This window comes from Aethalodelphis obliquidens, unplaced genomic scaffold (genome assembly GCF_003676395.1).
Source record: "Aethalodelphis obliquidens isolate GAN/ISIS:26980383/991018 unplaced genomic scaffold, ASM367639v1 scaffold29, whole genome shotgun sequence".
Taxonomy (NCBI): domain Eukaryota; kingdom Metazoa; phylum Chordata; class Mammalia; order Artiodactyla; family Delphinidae; genus Aethalodelphis; species Aethalodelphis obliquidens.
This window is the reverse complement of record NW_020837973.1, coordinates 9,169,045-9,186,270: the sequence shown is the minus strand read 5'-3', so window position 1 is coordinate 9,186,270 and position 17,226 is coordinate 9,169,045. Positions and strand designations below refer to the sequence as shown.

General features: G+C 43.3%; 1 protein-coding gene and 1 non-coding gene across 2 annotated transcripts in view; both read left to right on the top strand.

The window, feature by feature from the left end:
• CTNND2 (catenin delta 2) overlaps positions 1–17,226 on the top strand; it is a 257,170-nt gene that overhangs the window by 169,481 nt on the left and 70,463 nt on the right. The window lies entirely within an intron of this gene.
• On the top strand, positions 3,231–3,337 carry LOC113630256 (U6 spliceosomal RNA). The gene has a single exon (XR_003436876.1). It is a non-coding gene; the product is annotated as a U6 spliceosomal RNA (small nuclear RNA).

The following is a 17,226-nucleotide window of genomic DNA, read 5'->3' as shown; positions in this document are numbered from 1 at the left end:
ATGGGGGGGAGCTTTACCACGTGGAAAAAAGCAGCCAACTGCGTGGTGAGAAACACCAGGCAGGATTTAAGGATTACATGTGAAGCTAATAGACTACAGTACGAACTTTATGCTCAATCATAATTTCTTATCTACATATAAAATATCATTATTGAGACAATGGGTAGAGTATTTGAAACTTCCTGGGGACTAATTAAATAGAAAGAAGTCTGGCTTTCAGACTGGAAGCTCCACAATTCAGTTCTCATACCATACATGTCTGATGTGATGGTTTAATACGGTTGCCAAGATATTATACTAAGAAACAGCTGGATATTTCAAGGGGTTAGTGTGATTCTGTCCTTGTCTGCTGACTTCAAAAATGTGAAATTATCTCCTCATTCATTCATTTGACCAATATTTATTGAGTGCCAATTATGTGCTGATCCCAGTAGAGCATCAAAGTTTCTGCCTCCTGGAATGTATGGTCCAATGATGGAAAGAGTTTCAAAAGGAAGCAAAAAATATTCACTTTCTGCTTTGGATGTGAACAAAATATTGTAGTTTAAGGGATTAGGGCATAACAAGTGGAGGAAAGTGTTGAATGGGTGGTCAGGAGAGGCCTCTACCAGGTGACACCCAAGCAAATTCTGAGGGATGGGCAAGAACCACATGATAAGCTTTCTGGAGGAAGAGCTCTCTGGGCAGAAGGAGCAGTGAAGCAAAATCCCTGCTGCAGGATGAAGCTTGGCATGTGCCTAAAATGGTGAGAAGGTTAATGTTTTGCAACTGGTAAATGAGGCAGGAACAGTTGGAGATGGTGATAGTGAGTGAGAGAAGCCTTTAAGCCTAGAGAAGGAATCTGAAGACTTTGGCTGGGAGAGAGTGATGGGATTTACAGTCCTTGAAGTCCTCTCTGGTTGCTGGTCAGAGACTAGACTGTAGGAAAGCAAAAAGGTCATTGAGGGCTTGATTTCAGGAGTCTGGGAAGATCATGTTATCATGGTTCAGAGCTGTAGCAGAGGGGCTGGGAAAAGTATTTTGAAGGTGGAGCCAGCAGGACTTGCTGATGGATGGAATGCAAAACACTATAAATAGGAAAAGGAAGGAGAGGACACAGCCTAATAGAATCAGGAGTTTGGTTTGGGGCTGAAAGTTTGAAATGTGTATTAGATATGACAGGAGAGGTGTCCAGTAGAAAATGGGGGAAAATGGCTTTGATGCTTAGGACTGATATAGTCATAGGTGTATCATCAGTGGGAAAACAGAAAAGATATTTAAAGTCATGGTCCAATTATTTTAATTCTCTAAATACAGAAACAGCTATAGGAAACCTAATCTAAAAATAAAATGCCTAGCCACAGGTAGACAAGCCTTTTTGGCTCATTAACTGAAGATAGGTTTCTTACATAATTGTATTCTTTTTCTTTCCCTTTCAGTAAAGCAGGCAAGAGATAATGTTTCTTTTGTGAGTACTACTGAAAAATATAAGACCACATGCACACAAATAATTTTAGAATTATCTGTAGATCACATTGTGGAGCACTTTTAAGTTTGTCTTGTTTAAGTACAGTAAGCAGAGCTTATTCATACGCTAGAGTTGAGGCATCATGCCTGTTGATCCAACCCAGGAAAAAATATAGCAGTGGGGTGGGGAGAGGGTCAATCAGTTGAGATTGATGAGCAGTGTGGATTTCCATTCACTGGTCTAGACTCTCTTCTTGGGTATTATTTGTTTTACTTTGATTTCCTAAGGCTCATTATTCTGCATAGTCACATTTTACTACCGCAATTTTCGTCTGTCAAGTAATTTGTGTGTGTGTGTTGTCATCCCTTATTATAGTGCTTCTGGGAATCGATGAATCCCTGAGAACAGGACAGCGTACCTAGTCATTCTATCTTGTTCAGTTTTCCATGTGGCAGAAATTGTTTTAGGGGTGTATATGTGAAATGCCAAGTTATTTGAATGGAAATGCGTCTTTGCTAGTACTTTTATAAACACAGCAGGGTGGCTACCTCCCCTTGACCCACTCATACAAATGGTCTGGTAGTGAAGTTATCTTCCATTTTTCACCTGTGTGCAAGTCTTGGCAGGTGACTTTGTCAAACATTTAGAAGTGAGAATAGCCTGCAGTGAGGGAACTGCTTCCCGGAGATAAAAATCTAATTGATAGAGGACCATTAGAGACACCTTGTAGTCAAGCTTGTTTTGTTTTGCAGGAAAAAAAATATTTTGCTTCCTCCTTCTTTTGCAGTTCTAAGTAAGGCTCTACTAAATGACAGTTCTATAGATAGATAGACAGATAGAGATACAGATATGAATATAGATATTGGAAACAGAGAGTTTTGTGATACTTTTTCTTATAAATTGAATACTTTTTTTTCATTCGTTTGAATTTTAATTGACTGTGGGTGAATGATTTTCCTAACCTTATATATATCTGGATGTTTGAATGCCACCAGAGTTTTTGTCAGCAATGTGATTTTTGTCCCAAGTCATTTTTAGAGATTTATGTGACTCGTGAAATGGAAAATTGTGGTGGTTCTGCTTTCAAATTCCCAACAGAATTTGTACATTTGTTTGCTCAAAGTGGAGACCCAGCTCTGTAGTACTGATGGTCCACACAACCCACGCCATTAAACGATCAACATTCTTCCTGTAAAGCTTACTGTTTCCTCTGGCTTCCTAGCTGCTCCATGAATGAGGCCATTTTCTGGTCTTGATAGCATCCTGGGACAGCTGCCCTACACTCAGAGGCATGAGTTGGAGTTCAGGTGTTGGCGGAGGCATATGGTTGTCTATAATGCCGGTTAAAGGATAGTTACAGGTATATAGATAGACCTGCGTCACGGCAATACAGCACAAGCAGGGACTCCACACACAGCGAGTAAATGAAAAAGGCTCAACATGGAATCACCTTTGGAAATATTCGGAACGACACATGTGCTGACTTGACCCTAGACCTCCTAAATCCAAGCCTCTGGTGTGGGGCCTGAGCATCTCTGTGTCTCCAAAGCTTCACAGGCAATTCTGATACCAGTCAGGGTGGAGATCATGTTCACTGTACTGTGTTTGCTCCCTCACAAGGCCAGCCATTTCCTCTTATGAATGCATACTGCCCTTTTTACAATTACGGGGCCACTTCTCACTGAACTCTAAATTATTATTTACAAAGGGTATTAGCATCCTTAAAAGACTCAGGTGCCACTAAGATTGTTCAAGGAGCCCATGAATTTAAAATACATAAGCAGTGCTCACTTCAGCAGCGCATCTACTAAAATGGAAAGGATACAGAGAAGATTAGCATGGCCCCTGTGCAAGGATTACACACGAATTCATGAAGCATTGCTTATTTTTATAGAAAAAAACTTATGATTACCAAAGGGAAAGTGGGGGAGGCATAAATTGGGAGTATGGGATTAGCAGATGCACACTACCATATATAAAATAGATAAACAACGAGGATTTACCGTCTATCACAGGGAACTATGTTCAATATCTTGTAATAACTTATAATGGAAAAGAAATGAAAAAAGAAGACTATGTATATGTATAACTGAATCACTTTGCTATACACCTGAAGCTAACACAATGTTGTGAATCAACTATACTTCAATTTTAAAAAAACTTAGAAAAAAGGGAAATTTAAGAGACAAAATGATGAAATGCAACAGGTGAGTCTTAATTAAAAGAAAGTGTCAAACAATAAAAATAAATGAAACAGTCAGGGAGTTTGAAAAAAATACATAAGCAACTTGAAGAGGAAATGTCATTATTTTGAAATAAGTTATACGAACTATGTCAGGTTCTCTAACACACAAATACAGGAATAAAACTAAATTTTTCCCAGATTCATTTAAATAGATTTGTTCTACATCTCATTTGTCAGTATTTCTTTAGTAACGATCTAAGTTAACTCATTCAGTGAACATTACCTTATTCAAGGCATCATGCTAGGTGCTGTGATACAACGATGGCATTTATTTAGGTTCTCAAAAGGTGATTCACTGATAGTATTGAGATGTGAAGGACTTATCCTCAGAAAAAGAATCTGTTGCTCAAACACCTAAGTTTGATTCCAGCATGTACCGAGTAAAGGCCCAGTGGTGGGAGACAGCCCTGGCCCAGGGTCCCAGCACTGGACTCAGTCCTCAGGAGCTGGTGTATCTGAGAGCCCACAGTACCACAGGGGCTATGGCCTTGGGAGATGACTTCTTTCTGCAGCCAGGTAGCCAGATCAAACCCAACTCGGTGGTGTAGGTGGACCTCCCCTGTCTTCAGTGGACACAGATAGCCCACCGTGAGCCCTGTCTGGCCAGGTGGCTGTAGCGTGCCCCACTGTGATCCCGTCACACCTTATCATCCCCAACAATCTCAAGTGTAGGCCAGTAGCAGTTCAGTCTCTCCAGCCTTGCTCTTCATGGTAGGGTTTTCTTTCTCCAGAGCCAAAGACCACGTACGTACAGTACCGCCAAGCACAGCCAACCTCTAAAACAACCCACCACTAGCATTCCCCGGCACACCCAACTCTGGGCTTCAGATCAGACTGTGGGAGGAAAACTTCTTTTCTGCCAACTTAGGTCTTCGTGGCCTGGGGTGGTGTGCGGGAGTGCAAATTAATTGACAGTAGAGTCACATGCATGCGGGGTACTCAGTAATCTGAGTAATTCACTGAACAGCCAAGAGTAAAGGCTTATATACCAGCTTAATAGTGGAAAGGAGGGGGAACTAGGGCTTCCGGGGGGAAATAAATGGAGTGTATGGCAGCTTCTATAGAGTTTATTTATGCAATTTCTCATCACTGTGGTAATGGTCAGTCTCCTTCTTGGCTGGAATCTCCTCAGAGAGAGGATTTATGGCATCTCCCTTCTCAGGAAGCTCTGCCTTTAGTCAGATAAGGGGAGCTCAGAAAAGGCTTCTTTCGGCATCTGGTGTATCTCAGATGTCTCCAGTTGAAAATAATCCTATGCCATTCTGTTGGGTCCCTTTAATAGTTTGGGAGTATTTGTTTAGGGAGCCTTGCTTATGGCTCCAGTTCTATGTCCGTCATACTACTTTCTCAGACCTTTCCACTTCCTTCGTTCCTCAATCAAGCCTGTGGTATGAAAGAGATGATTCAGGTCTTGCCAGACCTCAAGCCAGCGTTCACATGACAGGTGGCAACTCTGACCCTCCACATTGCTAAAGCTTCAGCCAGGCAAGAGGCTGGCCTGAAGCCCATACCTTGTTCTCAAAAACCAGCTCAAAGACCTCAGTCTACTGTTCAACTTTGGCGAGTACATTAAAAATAAACCAGAAATGAACAGGCAATTTTATAGGATGGCAGTGTCACAACTCTTTGGATACCTGTAAACATAGAACGAACTGGGGCCGCTCAGTGTGGGGAAAGCAGCTCTTCATGAGAAGATTATTCTCATACAGAAAAATAAGTGGTGCCTCTGCACAAAGACCTGGAGTCATCTAGAAACTACTGCATTGTGTTTACTATGTAGCAAGCCTTCAACTTTTACAAACGTCACTGACAGCAGTGCCAGGCCAAGGGTAAGTTCTCTTTTCAAGGGAGGGAGGTGTGATATATGGGGTGGGAGGTGAGAAATGGGACGAGCTGTAAGGTTGGGGCTGAGAGTTGATACATGTGGCCTGGAACCACGAGGTGGGGTTTGCAGGAAACTGCTGATGAAGGTAATAGGAAATGTGTTTCTTCCCCTTGGTATCTCTGATATTCCTTTTTGTATCTTTTCCCCTTGCTGACTTTTTTTAAATTTTTATTTTATATTGGAGTATAGTTGATTTACAACATTGTGTTAGTTTCAGGCGTATAGCAGAGCGATACAGTTATACATATACCTATATCTATTCTTTTTCAGATGCTTTTCCCATATAGGTTATTACAGAGTATTGAGTAGAGTTCCCTGTGGTATACAGTAGGTCCTTGTTGATTATCTATTTTATATATAGTAGTGTGTATATGTTAATCCCAACCTCCTAATTTTTGCCTCCTGCCCACCTTTCCCCTTTGGTAACCATAAGTTTGTTTTCTAAGTCTGTGAGTCTGTTTCTGTTTTGTAAATAAGTTCATTTGTATCATTTTTTAGATTCCACGTAAAAGTGATATCATATGACATTTGTCTTCCTCTCTCTGACTTACTTCCCCTTGCTGACGTTTTCTTTCTGGCTCAGTGATAGGTGTTGTGCATTTTCTAGCTTGAATCACTTGGGCAAGTTACTTACCTTCTCTGTGCCTTTGATTCTTCAAGGTTTTTTTTTTTTTTTTTGCGGTATGTGGGCCTCTCACTGTTGTGGCCTCTCCCGCTGCGGAGCACAGGCTCCGGACGCGCAGGCTCAGCGGCCATGGCTCTCGGGCCCAGCCGCTCCGCGGCATGTGGGATCTTCCCAGACCGGGACACGAACCCATATCCGCTGCATCGGCAGGTGGACTCTCGACCACTGCGCCACCAGGGAAGCCCCTGATTCTTCATGTTTTAAATAGAAATAAAAATAGTGCTGACCTCATAGGACAGTCGTGAGAAATAAATGAAGACATACAGAGTACTTAGAACCATACTCGGGACTTGTCGGGCCCTGAGTTCACCACTGTTATCATTCGTCTTATGCCTCATGGCGATAGCAGCAGGATTAGTTCTAACCAGTTCTAGTTCTATTAATAGTGTCTGACTTGCTTATGCTCCTGCATATGTTTCCCTTGGTCCAGTGGAGGCTCCCAGACAATGGTTATTCAGTGCACTTGTTCTGTGAGAAAGAGATTGAAAACTCTCAGTATATTTAAAGTTATCTCAGGCCTGTTGCGATGAGGCCTTTTCTCCAAAGCCCATTTTTCATTTTATTGCAGGCACAAATCTTTTTTTATGCTGATGCTTAAAATTTTTTCCCCAGTAAAAAGCACTCCTTTCACGAAGATTTTCTATTGGGCCATCGTATCTCTATTCTTCTAAGAAGCCCACTGGCAAATAATGGAACAATGAGGGAAAGTGTTGGCAATAAAGAACTATCTGCAAATGACACAAGTAGCTGGAATCCCCACTACCTGTAATTATATTCGCCTGCACATGTGCAGAGCTTGATAAAAAGAAAGAGCCTGTTTTGTTATTCCTTAATTTCGAGAGGAAACAACTGCCAAGAACTCTAGGCTTTAATGACCAAAACAAGCTTGCCTGAAACAGAGTCAGACACATGAACACAAAGTAGCAGATCAAATACATATTTTGTGACCCGGTGCACCCTCCAAGGGGTTCCATCCATGTCTCTCTTTGATATGCCATTGTCCCTGTACTGTCTACATGGTGCAACAAAAAGGGCCATCTCACGGTGTCTCCAGTGAACCACAAAAAATCTCAGGTAAGGGCTTCCCTGGTGGCGCAGTGGTCGAGAGCCCACCTGCCGATGCTAGGGGACGTGGGTTCGTGCCCCGGTCCAGGAAGATCCCACATGCCGCAGAGCGGCTGGGCCCGTGAGCCGTGGCCACTGAGCCTGCATGTCTGGAGCCTATGCTCTGCAACGGGAGAGGCCACAGCAGTGAGAGGCCCACGTGCCACACACACAAAAAAAATCTCAGGTAAAAAGTACATTTTTAGGCAAATCCTTTGAGATGAGGATTTGCCGGAAGGATTTGAGTGCAATATCTAGTGTAGTTGAATTCCTCCTTTGGTATTGAATCTGCTGTGCTTTATACCAAAGATCTCAGCCTCTTCCTACAGACATTGAAATTCATTTATTTCACTCATGGCACCATTTAAGCTTTTTTTTTTTTCCTCTGAAACTTCTCTGATAAGCTTGCCTCCACTTACAAAAACATCAAAGCCTGGAAAGAAATTATTAGACAAGAAACAAGAAAAACACCTTTAGTTTAAGCTTCAAATGAGACCAAATTGATTAGTCATCTGAGATTAAGTTGGCTTGGCAGTAAGCTATAGCCAATCATGTTTATCCCCCTGTTCCTATTCTAATTTCTCTTTTGAAACTTTCAGAAAACTGCCTACATTCAGTCATATGGTTAAGAGAGGCTGATTAAATCTAAAACCAAACTAGCTGTTGCCCTATTAGTGTCTTGTTTATTCTAAATAAGAAGAAAATAAACCAACTCATGGAAAAAAAGCATTACAGGCACAGACCATAAGTAACAACTTATTAACGAAAATGTAAGTGTTATGTAATAATTTTATAGCATGTCTAATGAAGGGCAAAGGCAAAAGGCTTGTTACGTCAAATGCCCTTCCCCACGTGAGTTTCGCGTGAGAAAAAGTGGTCCTTGATGGCATCCAGTTCTGGTTCCCCCCAAATCTCATCAGAACGGCCTGTTGCTAAAACCAAGCTGAGTTTATTCTTCACCTTGGCAAGGGACATCACCACTCAGTGGAGCTTTGTCAGTGTCTCAGGGGAGTGAGGTGACGTCAGATTTTGTTGAAGTTTGCTTTAAGGCGGGTCTTTCAATGCTGGGACTTGCCACAGTTCAGGATTGGTAGAAACGGGAATTCAAGGCATCATAGGGCACAAACCGTCTGTTGATATTTTGTGGAAGACTTCATGGGTCTTTCCCAAAGTTTCTGTATCGAACAGTCAGGTTCTTTTCCCGGGCAAGAGTCTCCTGGAATAGTAAGTGTCGTTCATGAGGACAGTGAGATAATTAACTGATGTTCGTGAAGACAGTCAGCCCGTACTTGGATCCTCCTTGGCCGAGTTGTGTGTGTGCAGGAAGTGGGCATGGGGAGTTGGGAGTTGGGGGCAGAGGATTTCAGTTCTCCATGGCCTGAGAGGGTGCATGCATCTCAAGAACTGCTCTGTTTCGTCGTGGACAGGTACCCAGATGATACTGAGAGGAAATAGAGGCGCAGGTAACGTAAAGCTGTTGATTATTCAAAATTCATTTTCATTTAACTTTAACAGCATTTGGGCTCCAGTGTCCCTACCTCTCCAGCCACACTCAGTTACTCCCTCCCAAGTAAGCGTGGAAAGTGTGACAGGGTCTCTACTCTCAGGGTCATTCAACTAGAGACTGAGGCCTGGCCCAAGAAACCAACCTTATGTATTTATCCACATACATTCAGATTACAGTGCACACTTTAAGTACTGTGGGAGTTCATAGAAAATAAACATAATGGGATGACAAGGCTTATTAAATGCATGGGTTTCAACTGTGAAGAAAGAATAAGCAAAAATTGAGTATGTTTAATGTAAAATTTAAAGTTTATTCTCAGTTGTGTTAGAACATAGGTCTGATCATGTCACTCCTGTTTGCCTTTTGAATGAGTCCTAGGCCAACAAAATCTCCGACTGTCAATCAGTATTTGTTGAATGAACAATTGGTATTCATGCTTTAAGTTCGTAGGGAACAGATATTACAGAATCTGTAGCAAAAAAAAAACAAAAAACAAACTAGTTCTATAAAAACAGAGGGAAATTCTCAATTCTCATAAAAAATCTCTTGCAAGTCTGACTTTCCAGCATTAGAACATTTTCATATATCCTACAGAGTTATTTATTAGTGTCAAAGGTCTGGATTTTTCTATTTCTCACTTTTTTTTTTTCTACTAGAGGGAGACATGCCAAGAGAAGTTCCAAATGCACAAGATGGAATGGGTGATTCACAGTGGCTGAAGCACCTGTCCGTCAGGGCCCAGGTTCTTGTCAGTTCATCTCCACTCCCTACCATGATGAGTGAAGTTAGCCACGGAGTTGCGTGTCCGTTTTTCACAGGCTCCTTGTCCTGGCTGAGTTGCTGTATGGCCGATTGCATGTCTCTCATCCAGAATTCTCTTCAGTTTCAATTTGCTCTTGTATCCCTCTGCATGTTCTACATCTATCCCAGGGATGGTAGCATTTTTTAATAAAGAGCCTCCTTTGGAATTCCCCAGTTGTCCAGTGGTTAGGACTCCGTGCTTTCACTGCTGAGGGCCCGGTTCAATCCCTGGTCAGGGAACTAAGATCCCACATGCCAAAAAAAAAAAAAAAAGAGTCTCCTTGAGACCCTTGGGAAGGAAAGCAGCTGATCTGGCAGTTTCCAAAAGAATGCACACCCGCTCACGATGGAGGGGTGGGTAGTATAGAAATGAACAAAGACCATCCGAAGCTTCTGTCTCTTCTGAGCCTCCTGTAGCAGGGGAGTTGGCCACCATCACTTGTGTGTTTGGCAGAGACTCATAGGCAGGCAGGGGAGTGGGAAAAGTTCATAGTGGAGGAAAAAGGAGGCTTCCACTGAACCCTGATGTGAGGCTGTTGGCCTGGGGAAGCTGGGGGAGGGCTAAGGAGAAGCAGACCATCCTATGTGATGGTTAGGGGTGCATGTTTGCCTTTCTCTGGTTGGTTTTCAGTTGGTCTCCAAATTAGGGAAGCTGCCAGTTATTAATCAAGTCCTAGCCATTTGGGGACAATTGTTACAGTTATTGTTTAGCTTCCTGGATTGTCACTGGAGGTAATGTGACTTTCCTGATAAGTCTGCCTTAGAGCAGGCTGGCTTCCTGTGTTTATTGTATAAGGGGCTGGTTTCCTGGGCAGGTTGCTGCAGGTTGTGGCTCCAAGTTCTACTTTTATACATGGTCTGGCCACTGCCCATTTGTATATTCCATCTCCCAGTGGGGATATATGTGAAAGTTATAATGTAACAGAGCTCTGATTTTTAAAAAGACTTTATTTTCGAATTATATTTAATTACATTTGTAATAAAACTAAATGTAGAGTCACAGCAAGACCCTTTTTGACCCACCTCCTAGGGAAATGGAAATAAAAACAAAAATAAACAAATGGGACCTAATGAAACATAAAAACTTTTGCACAGCAAAGGAAACCATAAACAAGATGAAAAGACAACCCTCAGAATGGGAGAAAATATTTGCCAGCAAAGCAACTGACAAAGGATTAATCTCCAAAATATACAAGCAGCTCATGCAGCTCAATATCAAAAAAACAAATAACTCAATCCAAAAATGGGCAGAAGACCTAAATAGACATTTCTCCAAAGAAGATATACAGATTGCCAGCAAACACATGAAAGGATGCTCAACATCACTGATCATCAGAGAAATGCAAATCAAAACTACAATGAGGTATCACCTCACACCAGTCAGAATGGCCATCATCAAAAAATCTAGAAACAATAATTGCTGGAGAGGGTGTGGAGAAAAGGGAACACTCTTGCACTGCTGGTGGTAATGTAAACTGATACAGCCACTATGGAGAACAGTATGAAGTTCCTTAAAAAACTGAAACTAGACCTACCGTATGACCCAGCAATCCCACTACTGGGCATATACCCTGAAAAAACCATAATTCAAAAGGAGTCACGTACCACTATGTTCATTGCAGCACTATTTACAATAACCAGGACATGGAAGCAACCTAAGTGTCCATCGACAGATGAATGGGTAAAGAAGATGTGGCACATATATACAGTGGAATATTACTCAGCCATAAAAAGAAACGAAATTGAGTTATTTGTAGTGAGGTGGATGGACCTAGAGTCTGTCATACAGAATGAAGTAAGTCAGAAAGAGAAAAACAAATACCGTATGCTACCACATATATATGGAATCTAAAAAATAAATGGTTCTGATGAACCTACGGGCAGGACAGGAATAAAGACGCAGACGTAGAGAATGGACTTGAGTACACAGTGAGGGGGAAGGGTAAGCTGGGACTAAATGAGAGAGTGGCATGGACATATATACACTACCAAATGTAAAATAGATAGCTAGTGGGAAGCAGCTGCATAGCACAGGGAGATCAGCTTGGTGCTCTGTGACCACCTAGAATGGGGGCATAGGGAGAGTGGGAGAGAGACGCAAGACGGAGGGGATATGGGGATATGTGTATACGTATAGCTGATTCACTTTGTTATACAGCAGCAGCTAACATAACAATGTATAGTAATTATACTCCAATAAAGATGTTAAAAAAAAAAAAAAACTAAACCTAACCAGGTAATTTGGAAGTTATCTACCACAGGTTTTTCTCTTCCTTCAGTATTAAATAGATAGACCAGTCTGTAGCAGTGCGCACTAATTAATTGTAAAAAAAAATGTAAGAACCAGGGTGTTAGTCAATGACAAAGATTTAACATAATTTGTTGTGTCCTTGGATCTATTTTCCATTGGGACCTGAGTTGCTGGATACCCCTGAGTGTGTTTCTTGCAAAGAAGTGTTCATGAATTCTTGGTCTAAAGGTCTAGGGACCAGAGGAAAGAAATATATGGCTTGAAAGAGAAAAGAAATATATCAGAGATTGGTAGAGATGGAAGAAAAAAAGCCTTCAGTTAAAACTCGACCGACTAAGAACACACACAATTCAATTGTCTAAACCACTTAAAAAACAAATTGCTGGGACTTCCCTGGTGGTGCTGTGGTTAAGAATCCACCTGCCAATGCAGGGGACATGGGTTCAAGCCCTGGTCTGGGAAGATCCTACATGCTGCGGAGCAACTAAGCCCGTGCACCACAACTCCTGAGCCCACATGCCACAACTACTGAAGCCAGCGTGCCTAGAGCCCATGCTCCGCAACAAGAGAAGCCACCACAATGGGAAGCCCGCACACCACAACGAAGAGTTGCCCCCGCTCACCACAACTAGAGAATGCCCAAGCACAGCAACGAAGACCCAACACAGCCAAACAATAAATTAATTAATTAATTTTTTTAAAAATTGCTAAGAAGAGATTATTGAAAAGGTGCTTTATGGAACTTGTTAGATTCTCTCATTGAAAATTTGTTGGGCCGTACTATGAACTTGGCACTGGAAATATCTCCACTATTATTTGCTAACTATAGTCTATAATCACATGGAGGAAAACACTATATATTTTCACTAAGATAGTGAATAGCTTGTGGCTTCCAAATTTACTATTTAAAAGAAATGACTAACTATCAGAAGAGATAAAATGTGAGATAATTCCTGCTTAAGGAAAAAACACTCTTTATGTTACTTTTGCACAAGTGGTATTGAAACCAATTATTTATAGAACATACATCGTGCACAAGGGACGGGGTCAGGTGTCTGGAAAATGGAAAGTATTTCCAGAGTTGAAAGAATTTTGGGAAGCCTCGTAGATAAGGATGGACGCATACATCTGCAATGCAATGGTAGATAGTAAATGTGCCTCCTGAGTGGTATAAACTCAAGGGCTCCCTGGGGTCTTCTCTGAGAGGGTGCTATTTCCTTGCAGCTGGTGAGCAAGGAAGTTATCACAACACATTTGACAAGTCTTACATTTTCATTTTTCAGGTTGAAAGTTAGTACAACGTCCATGCCAATGCATGTTTAGACATTTATTTTTCTTATATTACACTCTGCAGACAAGTGAGAGAGGAAATTTGACAAGCAATTTGTGTTATGTCAGTTATGCCAAATCACATCCCTCGTCTGCCCCTCTAATCGCACAAAGCCCATGAGGCGTGAAGTTCCAGGGTCACTGAGAAGTATGGAAAGGACACAAGGAGATGTCAGCAAAAAGAATCTTCCCATCAGCAACTTGATATGACTGTCCCGTGACTTTCAGAAAGTGACTTACCTTCGCCCACTTCTAGTAGTTACCTGGTGTTATGAGGCGAATATTTGTGTCCCCCCAGAATCCATACAGTGCAACCTTAACCCCCAATGTGATGGTATTCAGAGTTGGGACCTTTAGGAGGTGATTATGTTTGGATGAGTTCATGAGGGTGAGACCCTCCTGATGGGATTAGTGCCCTTATAAGAAGAGGATGCACATGCACCGAGGAAAGGCCATGTGAGCACACAGAGAAAGTTCTGTCTACAAGCCTGGAACACCAGGAACCCAGTCTACCAGAACCTTGATCTTGGACTCTCCATCCTCAGCTTCTGTGAGAAACAAACATCTATTGTCTAAGCCACCCAATCTGTGTTATTTTGGTACAGCAGCCCAAGATGACAAAGACCCTGTCTCTCCTCACTGTGAATCTCTAGAGCAGTGACTCTCAGAAAGGCACAATTTTCCCCCCCAGGGGATATTTGGCAAAGTCTGGAGACATTTTTTTCTTGGTATAGTGGGTTTGCTACTGGCATCTGGTGTGTAGAGGCCAGGGATGATGCTGGCCATCCAGCATACAGGGCTGCCCCGCCACAGAAAAGCATGTGGTAGCCCAAAATAGCAATAGTGCCGAAACTGAGGAAATTAGCTCCAAATTCGGTACAGACATCTCCCGAGAAGCCCTGGAAACCTGACACCTCTCCCCAACAGCATTATTAACTCCTGTCTTTTTCTGATAATTCCGAAAACCACCACGACTAGGAAACCCATCAAAACACTACTCTTGGAGCCAGAAGCCATTAGCCGGAATGTGGCCCCTTACAAATGATCGAGCTGGGCCCCCTCATCTGTTCTTGAGTCAGCACACCTTCCTCTCCCTGTGGGCTCACCCTGCGAGCTGTGCAGAGTGAGGTCTTCCAGCAGCTCAAGTGTATGTGATGGGCATCCATGGGGCAAGTGATGACACCAAGAGAGGACAATCCAGGAGCACTTCTGTGGCTAGTTTTCTTCAAACCATTTCTCTCACTCTGCATAGACCCTTTTGGTTTCCCAGGCAACTAAATGCATTACCGAAAAATATATATGCATGCAAGATTTGTATGGTAAAAATAAAACAACATAACGTTAAATTTAGGACTAACATTTGAGATAATTCAGATCTCTGAAAGCAACTCCCTTCACTTGGGGAATAGCTTATGCTTCAGTTTTAAGTACTACCTTGGGATGCCTGACTGGTGTTTGCATTGGTTGGGGTTCGGTGGGTTCTGCTTTTTTAGTTCCTGGCTACCATTTAGGCGGAGAGATTGGAAGGTACGTCGTTCAGTACAGTGTTTGTGGAATGCCTGCCTTGATCCAGGCCAGTCCCAAGTACCAGAAGCTCAGGTGTTAAGTGCCTCCAGGACATGACTGAGGTGAACAGACCCTCACATTCTGCTGGAGATAGGCCTGGATTGGAGGGGGGGCACGAGCCAAAGCATCTTCGGGAGAAGGGGATATAGGAGCAGCCTCCTAAATGATGTGACCCCCGAGCTGAGCCCGGACAAGTCAGAAGAAGCCAGACAAAAGAGCAAACAATGGAGGAAGCAAGAACAACAGGAGTTAGACCCCAGTGACCCAACTCCTGTGCATAATTCCCAAAACTACAGCCAGGGCCACCTGGTGGGAGGAGAGAGCTCCCGAGACCTACAGGGGTGCTGTTTGCCCGTCCCAGAGAGCGTGTGTTTCATCTGGTAAGTGAGGGGCTGCCATGGATGTGGTCAGAGGATGGTGACACACACTGGCTCGTGCTTCCCAGTTTAATTCTGCTGGGATGAAAATCTGACCAATTTGCATATGTTCGGACATATGCAGACCCATTCCACGGTATCAAGCGACGGGATAGATTGACTTTCCTGTTCTTATTGACCTCCCAATGAACAAAGTCACAGTATTGAAGTAAGCGTCCCAAATTCCCCATCCTCCTAACTCCACTCACATTCTGTCCCTCCCTCAGGTAGACAAGAAACCCCTTGGTGGATAATGGCCTTTTTTTTTTTTTTTTTCCTGGAGCAAGTCCCCAACTTTATTTCTACCTTTTCCCAAGACAGCTGAGGGACCTGGTCCCACTGGGACGGGCACGAGCTCCTGCTTCCCTTCTACCCCAAGGGGGCCCCGAGAACAGCACCACTGGGGCCTCCCAGCTTGGTCACTGGCATCCCTGGAGACTTTCTTTGCCCCGAGAACAGCCCGCACCGGGGAGGCCAGGAGCTTATGAGGAGTGGACTTGGCTGAAGGCAGAGCAGCAGGGGACCTACAGCCCCTTCCCACCTTCCGGGGCCTCCTTGGGCCAAGTCCCCAGGGGGGCAGGAGCATGGAATGGGTGTCAGATACAAACAAGCTTCCTGGAAACAGCAACGCAGGGTGACAGCAGCTTTGAGTCCTGACTTCAGGGCACTCACGTTCTTGCCGAGTTTCCCAGCACAAGGCCTTTTACATGGAACAAAACCAAAAAGCATTTTTTTTTTTTATCATTGCCGTTGGTGGTCAACTGTATGTGCTGAGACTTATTTCCCGTGTTCCTTCAGAACAAGTGTCCCAGCCCCTTCCTGGGCCGTCACCTCCCGGAAGGGTGGAGGTGTGCCCTGGCAGCTTCCCCTGCTTCTCTGCAGCATGCAGAGCTGTGTGTGGGAATTATCTTTCATTTCCAAGATAGAGAGACTTTACGGTCACTGATTTCCCAGAGAGAACCATGGCCTTCTCCAGGTATTCACCATCAGAAAATCTATTAAAGCTCCTGAAATTCACGAGGAGACTCAGTCGAGAGGAGTCACATAGGACAGAATTTAAACTTGATTTTCTGTTCCCAGTAAAGTGGGAGGTTATCCCCATGGAGACACCTGGGCGGCTTTCTGTTGCTGTTCAGGACTTCCTGTTGCTGTTCAGAAACTGGTCTGCTTGTCTTCGCGTCCTGAGTTGGGACTGTGTGTTGTTGACTCTGGGGAACACGGAGCGAGTTCTCCTTCTAACAGAGTAAGATGAAGCAGAATCTAGTGGTAATGACAGTGACGATCACAGCTGGGGTCGTGGGCTGAATCATCATTTTTATTTAAGTAAGTCATGTTTATTTGATTTTGCTTATCTTGTCTCCACACTAATCTTAGGGACCTAGAAGGTGGGGAGGTCATTCAAGGGATTTCCAAGTGTGCTAGAAGTGGAATGACAGATTACGTGGGATCACATGTGACGGAGGATATGAGAATATTTGTCAAATAAAATGAAAGGTAGCTAACTGTTGTCTGTGGTCTCCTCTTCAAAGGAGCTGCTCTAAACATGGGCCTAAATCCAAATGTGGCCCAGTATGTTCACTTGCTTCGGCTGCTGTAACAAAGTACCACTAACCGCGTGGATTAAACAATAGATATTTATTTTCTCAGGGTCCTGGAGGCAAGAAGGTTTCGGCAGGGCTGGTTCCTTCTGAGGCTGGGTGGGAAAATGTGTCTCCTGTGTGTCCCCTAGCTTCTGGCATTTGCTGGCCATCTTCTGTGTTCTTTGGCTTATAGAAGCATCACCTCGATCTCTGTCTTCATCTTTACTTGATGTTCTCCCTGTATACGTATGTCCGTCTCCAAATCTCTCCTTTTTATAAGGACATCACTCATACTAGATTAGGGACCTACCTTGTTCCCATATGACCTCATCCTAAAAAATGACATCTGCAACGACTTTGTTTCCAAATAAGACCGCATTCTGGAGTCATGGGGCCTATAGGACTTCAAT